The sequence below is a fragment of the Mobula hypostoma genome, chromosome 13 (genome assembly GCF_963921235.1).
Source record: "Mobula hypostoma chromosome 13, sMobHyp1.1, whole genome shotgun sequence".
Lineage (NCBI taxonomy): Eukaryota > Metazoa > Chordata > Chondrichthyes > Myliobatiformes > Myliobatidae > Mobula > Mobula hypostoma.
In genome coordinates this window covers 77,898,295-77,912,747 of record NC_086109.1, presented here as the reverse complement: position 1 = coordinate 77,912,747, position 14,453 = coordinate 77,898,295, and the positions used below count along the sequence as shown (strand labels likewise).

Here is a 14,453-nt window from a genome sequence, read left to right as displayed (position 1 = left end):
ATGGGAGGCAGGGTTTGAGGGTCGGCACAACATTGTGGGCTGAAGGGCCTGTACTGTGCTGTACTATTCTATGTTCTATGTTCTATGTTCTTAACAACAAAGAAAGCACGTCTGGTGTGTAGTCACTGTTATAATGTAGGAAATAAAACAGAAGATTTTGCACTTGTGTAAATAGGGATGAGATATTTAGCAAATAATCTGCTGTAGTAATGTTGAATGAGAAATAAAAATTGGACAGGACAAGAGGGAAGTCTTCTTCATTCAACTGTGCCTTTGAATCTTTTACATCCACCTGAGGGAGCAGGCACTGTTTAGTATTTTGTCAATATACTGTCGTACAGTTGTCGACAGAGGAGAAAAAGCTAAACTATAGACCAGTGAGCTGAATATCAGTGGTGAGAAAATCATTGAAAAAAAATTCTGAGGGACGATGTTCTTTAGAGAGAGATATAGGCTGACAATGGGCTTTGAAAGGAACATAGTCAACCAATGGTTATATGTGACTAACTTGATTGAATATTTTAAGAAGATAAGAAGGACAACACTTTTGATCCAGAAATATGCCCAGTAATATTCTACTTATGAAAGCAGTGAATCCCAGAAATCTAAGGAGCTAATATTGAATACTGGCTGTAAGTAAGATATGATTTCAACAACAAGGTAAAGATGGAGATCTTGTAAAAGTATTCAACCCCAACCATTTGTCCATCTTATAATCAGGCATTTTGGTCAATTTAACTGAGAATTTTTACATGTGAATCACAGGCTCCTTTTTTCTCACAATTGAGCCAAAAATAGGGAACATTGTAAAAAACATAAAAAAACTAAAAAATCCAAAAGTGAAATGTCAGCAGTTCAAAGGTATTCATCTCCCTTTGATTGAACCACCACAGCTATAACAGCCAGGAGTCTTTTTGGGTAAGTCTTTATTAACTTTACACAATATGATGGAGCAAGGTTTGCCCATTCCTTCTTGCAAAATTGCTCAAGCTGTGCCAAGTTAGTTGGGGAGTTGCACAGCAATCTTCGAGGCCTTGCCAGAGATGTTTGATTGGGTAAAGGTCAGGACTCTGTCTGGACCACTCGAGGACATCAACTTTCTTCATTTGAAGCTACTCCATGATCGCTCTGACAGTGTGCTTTGGGTCATCCTGCCGAAAGATGAAACCCCTCCTCAGTTTAAACTTTCTGATTTTTATTCAATATCTCTCCACATTTAGCAGCATTCATTTTCCCTCCGACCCTGACCAGATTTCCAGTCCCTGCTGCTGAAAAGCATCCCCATAGCATGATGCTCTCTTCACCATACTTTACAGTAGGGATGGTTTTACCTGGTTGATGCACAGTATTAGATTTATGCCACACATACCACTTAGTGTTGAGGCCAAAAAATCCATTTTAGTTTCATCTGACCACAAGACCTTCTTCCACATCTTTACTATATCTTCTGAGTGTGGCTTTGCGAAACCTTTACGGGCAAGGATTTGCTTTTTATTTAGTCAGGGCTTCTTCCTTGCCACTCTTCTATAAACACCCTTTCTGTGCAAGGCTCTAGAGATTATGGAGCCATGAACTTCTGTTCTCGGACTTCCGCAGCTCATTCAGGGTGACTGCTGGCATCACAGTAGCCTCTCTTACAAGTACCATTCTTCTCTAGCAACAAAGTTCAGAGGGGTGGCCCGACCTATGGTGTGTTGCTGTGGTTTTATATTTTCCCACTTTTTCATGATGGGCTGCCCTGAGCTCCAAAGTATTTCACTGCCTTTAAGATGGTCTTGTACCCTTCTCCAGATTTGTGCTTCTCTATTATCATGGCCCTGACTTGTTTTGAATGCTCTTTTGTCTTCATTTTGGTTTGATTTGTTGAAAATCTACCACACGGTTGGATCTTACAGAGAGAGGGGGTATTTATTCTTATGAATTCATTGAAAACAAGTGATTGTTCAATTTTCTAAGTCAACAAATTCGGTGAATTGGTAAGGTAATGTATAATATTGTACCCAAGGAAAGTTAGCACAGTAATTATGAAAGGGGTGAATACTTCTTCAGCCTCACAATTTTGGTTTTTGATTTTTGATAAATTGTTGACAGGCTTTGGAATTTTTTCTTTTGATTTGATATGATGTGCAATGTTTCGTAGATGAACTTAAAAGCTCCTACTTCAATTTATTTTAAATTTAGAAAATGAGACAGTAAAATGTGAAAATAGTTGTGGGGGCTGAATAATTATTCAAGGCACTGTATCCAAGACATCGCTTGGAAGGGCAATCTGTAAGTGGAGGCGTTCTGAAGCATCAGCTGTACTCTTCCTGGTTGGCAGTGGTGGTGGGTTTGAGATGTTCTGTAGAGGAAGTTGTAGCCAGTTGCATACACACATTCTCTTGATGATACATAGAGCACCATGGCATCACCTCTGACAAAGTAGCTCTACTACAGCACTGTACTGGAGTGTCAGGCAGGACAATTGAACTCAGATTGCTGGAAAGGAACTGGAATTTTTTTCTGACTCAGAAACAAAATTGCTATAATTATTCCATAGTTGATATAAGACAGATTTAAGCAGTTTACCACTTCAAACTATGCGATTCATAGCCTGTCTAAGCTTCACTTTCACAAATAACGTGTGAAAAAATACATATTCATCGACATGGAAACACTTAAAATATATCAGTGCTTCTACGACACAGAATCACTGGTGGTCCAAATGCCTTTATTTATAAAACCAAGGTCCAATATGCTTCTCTTAATAAAAAGTCTTATCTTGTTTTGTTTCATTTATTCACTCCTGTATCAAGATAAGTTAATAGACATGCCACTATTTCTTTTTAAATGCATGTCTAACCTCTGAATCCCAAATTAAATGTGAATAAAGTGAGTGCAGATGAGTTCTGCATCTAATACACTGAAAATTCTGACTCAGTGAAGCACGTAATTGCTAAGACACACTTCAAGAGCACCAGACCTTCCTGTTATTTTTAAGTAAATTCTAATCTTTAAAATTTCCAGGCGTTTGGCAAGAGCAGCCCATTCATTTGCATTTTCGTCTGCACTGAGCAATGATAAGGTGAGAACCATGCAAAACTTTAACCAACATGGCACCTTTATACCATTACTGCAAAGGACCATTAGAAACCACAGCAAAGAGGATATTACAGATGGAATCACTACTTAGTAAGGTTAATGACTGTTTTTGTTACATAAGCTATTGTATGTTAGTTTGCATTAAAATTTAATACTGTTAGGGTTTGGGTTCCCCTATAACCTTAATGACCTTTGAGGGAGTGGAAATTCTGTCATAATGAATCTCACTCCACAGTTATATGACACGTATACTTCATTCCCTGTTATTTATCTGCACTGACAGATTTCAATATTATGGGACACTTCCCTCGTGCTGACAAGCTTACATAATAAGGTCAATATCCACAATTTGTGCTGTAATCAGTATCGACAGGCTTGCTTAAAAGCTTCCCTTTTTCCATTGGCAGTTGAGCAACAAATGGAAAAATAAGTTCATCATGGTTCGCACATTAGTGCCTAAATCAATTACTAAACAATGCGGGATCTGAATTTTACATTTAGCCCTCCGCTTCCACACCTTCAATAAATAAGAGAACACAGAAATGTGTTCATGTGGTGCTACTTATTTTCTGTGCTGTGCAGCTGAGGCAGACCCTGAGTCATTGAGTGTGTGCCTTCACACTTCCAAACCTCCTTCCTGATGGTAGCAATGAGAACGAGGCATGACCTGGGTGATGAGGGTCCTTACTGATGGATGCCACCTTTATGAGGAATTGCTCCTTGAAGATGTCCTAGATACTGAAGAGGCTGGTGCTCATGATGGAGCTGCCTTAGTTTACAGCTCTCTGCAGCTTTTTTCGATCCTGTGCGGTAGCACACCCACCCCCATACCAGATGGTGATGCAGCCAGTTAGAATGCTCTCGACAGTACACCTGTAGAAATTTTCCAGTGTTCCAAATCTTCTCAAATTCCTCATGAAATATAGCCACTGCCATGCCTTCTTTGTAGCTGCACCGATATATTGGATCGAGGTTAGATTCTCCACCATAAACCTATTGTGGTGAGAGACAGTTTGCAGTGGGTCCAGGTCCTTGATGAGACAGGAGTTAATTTTAGCCATAACCAACCTCTCAAAACACTTCATCACCATAGATGTGAGTGCTTCTGGATGACAGTCATTAAGGCAGCTCACCCTGCTCTTCTTGGGCACTGGTATAATTGTTGCCCTTTTGAAGCAGGTGGGAACTTCTGACTGTATCAAGGAGAGATTGAAAATATCTTTGAACACTGCCCAGCAGTTGGTTGGCACAGGTTTTGGAAGCCCTGCTAAGTACTCCACCGGGGCCTGTCACCTTGTGAGAGTTCACCCTCTTGAAAGACTGAGATCACAGGGCTGTGAATATCCTCCAGATCCCTCACATACTCTCAGTGGGTTGACAGTAAGCTGGCTGGTCGATGACGTAGGTTGAATAAGTTAGGACTTCAATCGCTGGAGCATATGAGAATGAGGAGAGATTTGATAGAGGTATACAAAATTATGAGGGGTAAATGCAAGCAGGCTTTTTCCACTGCGGTTGGGTGAGACTAGGTCATGGGTTAAGGGTAAAAGGTAATTATGAGAGGGAGCTTTGTCACTCAGAGGCTAATGAGAGTGAGGATGTACTGGGTGTTTATATATATATATTTATTTAGTTATTATTAGTATTATTTCTTCTTGGGGTGGTGGTGGTGGTAGGTATTAGAACCACTCTGCTGATTCCTCCTCACACTCCAGTTCAGGAGGTGGCATTAATGCACCTTTTTAGCTGGTCTGCCAGCGGCCAATAAAAAGCAATAGAAGACAAAGAGTATGGAACAAGCTGCCTGCTGATGTGGCGTATGTGGGTTTGAGTTCTGTATTTAAAAGAAATTTGGATAGGAACATGGATGGAGGGCTATGGTTCAGGTGCAGGTCAATGAGTCTAGGCAGATTAATAGATTGGCATGGGCTAGATGGGCCAAAGGGCCTGTTCGTGTGACTCTATGTAGCTCTATTGCATGTTTCTGCCTTAGCATAAACACTAGCAATTCTGCAGATGCTAGAAATCCAGAGTAACACACAAAAAATGCCGGAGGAACTCAGTAGGTCAAACAGCTTCTTTGGAGAGGAATGAACAATCGACGTCTCAGGCCGAGACTCTTCATCAGGGCCGAGTTCCTCCACCATTTTGTATGTGCTGCTGCCCTATCCCTCCATTGGCAACATCAACATTAATTTCAGGTTCTCAATTATTTGTGTAAAATGCTGCTTGGGAAAGACTGGTTCTTGTGCAGCTTGTGGTGAATCCTAATGTGGTCTTATTGTGCAATGAATGATAGAAAAGGACATGTACAATTAGAGCCTTCAGCGTGCCTAATGATAAAGCACAGCGCTCAACTTACTAGTAGTTCATACCCTTTTCTTATGGTAAATGTGTAATAAGCGACTTAACAATTTCACCTTATCTCTTTCTTCATTACGTGATTACATTTTTAATTCAGAAAACATAACTTTCAAAATATTCCCATTATGTTTTAAATTCTTTGTATGTAGTTGTATCTCACACATACCTCCTGAGTTCAGTGCCCATTCATCTGGGGTAAAATAAAACAGAAACCTCTTAAGACTCAGTAAGCACCACAAACAAAACAACATAAATATAACCACTACAAATCATATGCCATAAGATGTTAGATGAAACCGCCAAAGAGCATACAATGTGAATTGCTATATATTTTGTACACTAGTATGTCCACTGTACTTTAAATAGCTTTAAGCCTTAATATCTGCTCACAGGTGTTAGGGCATATTCTGGAGTCATGATAATTTTAACAGCAGTCAGTGTTCAAACCTGAATGTAGATTGTAGATTGAATTTAAAAAGCAGCTCTGAACAATAATACTCCTGGAGCTGCAGACTGTAAGGTGATTGGAAACCAGATAATGCTGATTAACATTCATTTTGGGTGTCCTGGAGTGTGGGTGTGAAGAAGGAGGTGTTTGAAAACTATATGTAATTCAAAGGAAGCACTGTAGATGCATTGTAACTATGGAATTGTCTGCTGTTATCTTTCATCTTTAGCATATAAAATGTCACGTAAAATTGGGCTAAGCAGGCCTCTTCTTCCAAGACTGTCTTGCATATGATGCGTGTATTCTTATTTTGCTAGAATAAACACTTCCATATCCATTAGCTTCAGTGTCTCTCTTTTAACTTCATTCACAGTTACAACAACAGGTACTTCTTTCTATCATTAGCTGGAATGCAATTCAGTCCAGCAATCACTCAAAGAAGCCCATTCCTATTTGAACAGGTAACCCTCTTTGTCCTTACAAGCTATCACTTAATATTAAGTATTTCTTGCTCTAACCTTTGATGATTTTGCGCATAACCCTGCAATCGCTTATAGGACTGCTCCTAGATGTGCAGGAGCTGCTCATTGTTATGTGCACATTGCCAAAATGTGCACCAAACATATTTTTACAAAATAAACACACAACACATGACAATTTGTACCATCTCCACCCTGCTTGTCTGCTGCAAGTCCATGAGCTGTTAGACACAGCAATGTTTGTTGTTTGATATTAGTTTAACACGATGCTTTGTTGGGATAAAGTCCAATTTTATCAGCATTCAGAAAAACCTGTGACTGCATTTTACTCCAGTGACAACTCTGACATTTATCACTTTCAAAAGCTTTTGGGGACAGAACCATATATATTAGCACCACCTTTCTTGTGTGTCGACTTGTAAATCATTGTTGACAATGGCACAAGAAAGCTCGTTTGTTTTGTATAAACACGTTCTTCAGCATTTCAGAACAAAAACAGAAAAACTACAGCCATGTATTCACTTCACATTCCTTTGTCCACACTCTCACTCTTGAAATGCCCTTGATTCAGAAACAGAATCAGAATCAGGTTTAATATCACCGGCGAATGCAATGAAATTTGTTGTTATGCGGCAGCAGTATATTGTAATACATAATGATAAAAATTGTGAATTACAGTCAGAAGTATATATATCCCCGCAGCAACAGTGGTTGTGCCTGATCAGAGATGTTTCCTTAGTCCCATTCATCTCTCCTCACCTTCTCTGCAATTTAAAATGAACTTGTTTTCTCCCTTTCGCAGTTCTCACAAAGGGTCTTTAACCCAAAGCATTAAATTTCTCTTTCCACAGATGTTGTCTGACCTGCTGAATGTTTCCAATATTTCCTGATTATTATTTTTTTAAATTTTAAGCTGGCGTAACAAATCCGCTATTCTGCTTCCGTGTATTTTAGGATGCACATGTGACAAATAAAGCTAACCCATCAATCTACCAATCTTCTGCCAGGCAATCAAAGGTCAATAATCAAGGTTATTGTCATATGCACAGGTCCATGTATGCGTAGGTGCAATAAACTTACCTGCAGGTCAATTAGATACCACACTCATAAGAAAAACATAAATTAAACATAGTTAGTTTAGTTAAGCCCATCACCCCTGCTGGGGCATAGGCCATCAACAGAAGCTCAGTTTCCTCTGTGCTGGGCCGGAGTTTCAAGCCATTCCCAGGTGTAGCCCCCCATGGTCTATCCATCTACTCCAGGGATGAGGTCTTTGGAGCTTCTGTTGGCATTTCTGCAGCTCTGGGTTTTTACGGGATGGGGTTGCTGGCTCCATGCCCAATCCTCCCCATTTCACAGCCAAGCTTGGGAACCGTCCATAGTGAGGTTAAATTAAACAAGAAAGAACACAATTACAAAAAAAAAACAAAGTCCTTTATAGTGCAAAGTGGTCAAACTGTTGCTATAATGAGTTAGTGATTAGAGTTGGTTCCTAAGGTTGTCATAGCTGGGGGTGGTAGTGGGGATAAGCTCCCGCTACCTATAAAGTATTCCAAATGCATCTCTAACAGCCTCTGACAACCAAGTACAAGTCTTGGCCTTCACATGTGGCTTAGCTACTAGGCCCGGCTGAACTGTTTCTACTGACAAGAGAAGGGGCAAAGGTGGACTACTAGCGCCTCAAAACCAGTTGCTTCGGGCAGGTGGGGCTCGTCAGCCTTGAACGGTAGCTGCCTAGGAGAAGGAAAACTCTGATTTTAAACCTCCGCTGCCTTGTGACTATACCCACTCACGGGACAGGCTTCGGGAGTAAACCCCTGGGAAGAAATCCAGAGCCGGGGGTCCCTAAAGCAGTTTGATGTTGTTTACGACTTCACTCTGGCAACCTCTGGGATGACACTGGTGCCAAGTTGATGAGGTTTGTTCAAGGACTGAATGGTTGAAGGTGAAATTCACTCAGGTGTGACATTACCTTCCAGATTTTACTAATTGTCTTTTAATTGTGAGCATTTATTGAGCTGAACCATTATGGTTTTCTACAGCATCTGAGCCCTTTATATTTCTACACATTTCCCAGTAACCTTAATTTATTTGAAAAGACTCCTCAGCAGCCTTAATAAAGAACAAATTGGATTGAGTTGGGGATTCTCATTATGAATCTAATGGTAGCAATAATTTTTCTTTGGATTCAGGAGGAAGTAAATTTCAGAGGAATTTTCTGGTGTACAGAAGGAGGAAGCTCATGCTGCCAGCGACCTCCCCATAAGGAGAATCCTTTTTTTCCTTTTAAGATGAGCTTTTAAAAGAGATGAGCAACACACATCAAAGTTGCTGGTGAACGCAGCAGGCCAGGCAGCATCTCTAGGAAGAGGTACAGTCGACGTTTCAGGCCGAGACCCTTCGTCAGGACTAACTGAAGGAAGAGTGAGTAAGAGATTTGAAAGTGGGAGGGGGAGGGGGAGATCCAAAATGATAGGAGAAGACAGGAGGGGGAGGGATGGAGCCAAGAGCTGGACAGGTGATAGGCAAAAGGGATACGAGAGGATCATGGGACAGGAGGTCTGGGAAGAAAGACAAGGGGGTGGGGGAACCCAGAGGATGGGCAAGGGGTATAGTCAGAGGGACAGAGGGAGAAAAAGGAGAGTGAGAAAAAGAATGTGTGTATCAAAATAAATAACGGATGGGGTACGAGGGGGAGGTGGGGCATTAGCGGAAGTCAGAGAAGTCGATGTTCATGCCATCAGGTTGGAGGCTACCCAGACGGAATATAAGGTGTTGTTCCTCCGACCTGAGTGTGGCTTCATCTTTACAGTAGAGGAGGCCGTGGATAGACATATCAGAATGGGAATGGGATGTGGAATTAAAATGTGTGGCCACTGGGAGATCCTGCTTTCTCTGGCGGACAGAGCGTAGGTATTCAGCAAAGCGGTCTCCCAGTCTGTGTCGGGTCTCGCCAATATATAGAAGGCCACATCGGAAGCACTGGACGCAGTATATCACCCCAGTCGACTCACAGGTGAAGTGTTGCCTCACCTGGAAGGACTGTTTGGGGCCCTGAATGGTGGTAAGAGAGGAAGTGTAAGGGCATGTGTAGCACTTGTTCCGCTTACAAGGATAAGTGCCAGGAGGGAGATCAGTGGGGAGGGATGGGGGGGACGAATGGACAAGGGAGTCGCGTAGGGAGCGATCCCTGCGGAAAGCAGACGTGGGGGGAGGAGTGGTGGGATCCCGTTGGAGGTGGCGGAAGTTACGGAGAATAATATGTTGGACCCGGAGGCTGGTGGGATGAGCTGGCTTGGCCTGGAGGCAGGTGAAGGGCTCCCTCGTTTTCCCTCCTGTCTTCACATGCAGTACTCATGAAGGCTTTGAGCTACTCGCCAGCCTCTTTGGCTTGAATTCCTCCTGTTAATCACATTCTGCCTTCACGTATGATCAAGAGGGTCCTCTCCAACAAGTCAGTCTGTTGAATCCATTTGCAGATCCCTCAGTGAGTTGTTTAATTTCTGCTCGAGAGATACTAAACCTTGAACAATACAGTTAGGAAAGGTACATCTATCTTCTATAAATGGGTTAAAAATTTGCCCCCCCACCAATGTTTCCTTCGCTTTACAACCCCGGACTAAACTCCCTAATATTTCATTGAGAACAGAAGCAACTGAACAAATTATAGGATAATGACTATTAATTATTTCTAATGCATTATAAGCATAGCAAAAGCCTGGCATTTTTTATAATAATTATTGTAAGTATTTGAGCTATGAAGGAAAGTCTATTTTGTAATCAACCTAATCGACAAATGTAAATTAGATATACTTAGCAAACTTCATTAATGTGTTCGCTCATTAAGTCTAGCAATTAAATCTTTTTATTACACACATATCAAGCATTTCCAAAGTGAAATATAAAATTCAGATTGCTACTAATAGCAAGTGTGTAACTAACCTCCAACTCGTGCAGCAGATGGTTCCAAAATGATATTTTATCATTGCTTCATTAAAACTGCAGAGGAGCTGGGTCAGAACATTGCACACAAAAGTAGGATGTAGTTAATATGAGATACTTAAGCCAGAGCAATCCAAACTGCTGCAAAGTCCAATCTCCAAACCTTCTGATGACTCAAGCAGCCATTCATAGACACTACAACAGCCATTCAACACCCCCCACCGCCCATTTTCAAACTCTGCCACTTTAATCCTCTCCTCTTCCTTAAGAGATTTCTAAAACCTGCTCTTTTTCAATTGCTTGACATCTATGCCTTGAGCACTTTGCTCACCAAAGGTGCCATGTTAATGAAAGGTGTACTGCTGTTATGTATACCCAGTTATCTCACAGAGTGGCCATCAAGTGTATGCTTGTGGCCTTCTGAGGATATAGCCTATCTGCTTCAAGGTTTGCGATGCTCTTCTGCACACCATTGTTATAATGCGTGGTTATTTGAGTTGCTGACAGCTTGAACCAGTCTGGCTGGTCTCCTCTGACCTCTCTCACTAACAAAACACTTCTGCCTACAGAGCTGCCATTTACTGGATGCTTTTTTATTGTTTGTTTTTCACTCTCGCTGACCCCTTGCTTAGTGGTATTGGTCCATGGCATAAAAAAGGTTGAGTGCCCTTCCTCTTGGGGCTGTTGTTCATGACAATCCCAGGAAGTCAGTAGTTTCTGAGATACTCAAACCACCGCAACAATCTGGCACCAACAATCATTCCACGATCAAAGCCACTTAGAAGATATTTCTTTCCCATTCTGTTGCTTGGTCTTAGCAAATCTCTTGACCATGTCTGCATGTGTTGCTGCCACATGACTGGCTGATTAGATATTTGCGTTAACAAACAGGTATAGAGGTGTACCCAGGAAAGTAGTCACTGAGTATATACAGTACAGATATAACCAGCTCAGCTAGTACAGAATTTTCTTAACAAAAACAGGTGATAGTTGGTGGGATTTCCTTACACCTAATGGAGTCCCTAATAGTCTGGAAAATACCTGATATTTCCTGGTATCTTCAAAATAAAAATGACCCAATCTTTGCACCAACATAGAGGATTAAGATTACTGAAATACTCGAGTCAAATGATTGTATTGACTTAAGTTAATGTATCTTTGGAAAATTATTTAGCTCAATGAGCTGCGGGCCACTGATGATGTCATTACTGATCATCACTGACGCAACTGCTATCATAAAAGAATATCCAAAAATAGATTCTAAAATCAGAGGTTTGGATTTCTTCATTAATACATTTTCAGAAAAGAAGAGGATGTGAAATATATTTATAATTTAGAACTTGTTTTTAAAGTTGGGCTTTCTTCCATTTATGAAAGAAATGGTATGTTAGTGTGATCATAAAACTAGGGAGGCCCCTGACTGGAAGACTTACCACTTATCAAGGGTGTTTATAGGCTTGTGTGACCTCCTGAGGCACTTTCAGCTGTGCTCTGATTCCAGGAGAGCTATTCTGTTAGGATATGATCTTGATACAAAAGCAGTGGGGAATTTATTGAGCCAGGAGAAAAAAAAGTCTGGTCAAAGATTGACACACATACATAACAGGCACCACTGTGCTGGTATTTAAAATGTTATTAAAACCGGCTGTGAAACAAGCCTTTTGAGCTGAGATCAATAGAGGAGCCAATGATACAAACCCTGATTTTAGTTTGAGTGGGTATGTTGGGTGATTGTGGGATCAGAGGTCATTTGACCAGAACTTAGAGGAAGTATTTATGGTGGGATGTTAGTGGGAAGCGGTGGATAGTTTTCCAAGGTTACACAAGTGTTTTCTGAGGGCAGAAGGTAGATGCGGGAGTGGAGAAGGACATATGTATTGTGAAGGTAGGATTCATTCTTCACATTGAATGTGCTCTACCTGCAGTATATGGTGAAAGATTGCTTTTGCAATGGTTAGATTGGTAAGGACATGGTGAAACAGCTTGATTTCTTAGAATCATAGGGCCTTAGAGCACTACAGCACAGGAACAAGCCCTTTGCTCCATCTAGTCTGTACCAAACTATAATTCTGACTATTCCCACCTATTATAGCCCTCCATACCCCTCCCATCCATTACTTACCCAACTTTCTCTAAAATCTTAAAATTGAACCCACATCCACCACTATGAGCTGACACTCTGAGTGAAGAAATTCCCCCCCCATGTCCTCCTTAAAAAATTTTCACCTTTCACCTTTAGTCCATGACCTCTAGTTCTCGTTGCAGTTTCAGTGGAAAATGTCTGCTTGCATTTACCCTTATACCCTACTTGCACTTGTTGAGTCACCATCTGTTACGGGTTATTCTGGCTGCTATCTTCTCCAGGACCTGCCCATTAAATTAGTGTCTTTGAACCAGTTGTGATGATTATTAAATTCTCTCACCCAGACTATCTTTGCATTCCATTGAGTGATAAAGTAGCAGTTTTTTTTCTAATAAAATTATCTGCAGAGCACATATTTTTAATTCCTAACCTATGGTTAATAAAGTGGGAAGTTACAGAAGTCTGTTAGGCATGAATTTAGATAGGATATAATATTTCTTTTTGTTAAAATTAGAATTAATTGTTTTCTCATCTTGGGAAGTTTGAAGGTTTAAATTGATACACTCAGTTTTTACCAAATTGCAGTGCAAAAGATCTGAGAAGCGCAAAATTTTACCCAATGTAGTAATTGAGATTCGGTTGAGTCTTAAAGTATCAAATTAACGTGGTTGAAACCTGAAAATGTAGATAGTCAGTCTCAAAATGTGCATCTAAATAATTCAGCACTGAGCCTTAGTAATTTATGAGCAGGAGTGACAGCTTTAATTTCACTTTTCATCTGCTTTCTTACAGCCTGACATGGAGCCGAGCTTTGCCGAGGTTTTTCATGACACTCATAGTCACAAATCCAGCAGATCAGGCAACATCTGTGGGCTGAGAAAAAAAGTTAATACTCCAGCCGGATGACCTTTCATTGGGACTAGGAGAAGTTAAAAATCAAACACGCTTAAAGCTGCAGAGAAAGAAGAGGGCATTGGGAACAGAGGCAGAATGGGAGACCATTAGATGTTCATTAACTCAGTCAGAAAATGCTGGAAGCACTCAGCAGGTCAGACAGATCACTGGGGAGAGAAGCTGAGTCAATTTTTTGAGTCAAGGGCCTTTCAAGAGAGAAAACAAAAATGCAGGAAGGGAAAGGGGTGGGTGAGCAGATGGAATATCTGATTCAGACCCTCCCTCAACTCTTCCTTATTTACGTTGAACACTATTGACAATTGCTTCCTACACTCACATAGAATTCAATAGTGTCATAACATTTGCTGCCAGTTTTTACCCCTGCCTCTCATGCTCACATGATCCACTCCTGACTCTTCCCATCCCTTCTTTAACACGTCTATCTCTATCTAAGGTCATAGGTTAGCAAACAATATCCATTAGTAGCCCACTGATTTCCACCTCCGCTACACTTTCTCCTGCAAGGAATTAATTCCTGTGTCCCAGCTTCCCTAATGCATCTGCCCGGAAGATGAGATAGTAAAGCCCCTGTACTATCTCCACAAAACAAAGATCAAGGATCTTTTGGCTGAGCTCTCTTCAAGTAAAACTGGTATCTCTCTGATAAGGTTGGAAGTTACCTAGTTATGTCTGGTCCCCAGTACTGTGTAAATCCAATTTAACAGAATTGGAATCAGAAGCAGAATCGGATATAACATCACCGGCGTACGTTATGAGATTTGTTGACTTTACAGCAACAGTACAATGCAATACATAATAATAGAGAAAGAATTGTGAATTACAGCAAGTACATATATAATAGTTAAATTAAGTAAGTAGTGCGAAAAATAAAATTTTAAAAAATAGTGAGGCAGTTCTCAATGGCCATTCAGAAATCAGATGGCAGAGGGGAGGAACGGGTTACAATTCAAGACAATTTAACAAGTAATTTAACATAATTTAACAAGGTACATACCAAAGTCACTTCTAATGTGTGTCGGGAATTGTCCATTTCAGCAAAAGCTGCAGACGTAGCAGATGATCAGGAAGAGCCTATTGTTTGTCGTCATCATTCAAATTGAGTGCAGAAGCTGCTGGAAGCTGTGGATAGGCCTGGTGGACA

At 40.9% G+C, this 14,453-nt stretch overlaps 1 long non-coding RNA gene across 1 annotated transcript in view; it reads right to left on the bottom strand.

The window, feature by feature from the left end:
- Positions 1-13,141: 13,141 nt before the first annotated feature.
- LOC134355979 (uncharacterized) overlaps positions 13,142-14,453 on the bottom strand; it is a 31,312-nt gene continuing 30,000 nt past the window's right edge. Inside the window, exons 3-4 of the long non-coding RNA XR_010020243.1 lie at positions 14,307-14,443; positions 13,142-13,270 (exon numbers count right to left, since the gene is read on the bottom strand). This is a non-coding gene — a long non-coding RNA (uncharacterized LOC134355979). The remainder of the gene's footprint in view (positions 13,271-14,306; positions 14,444-14,453) is intronic.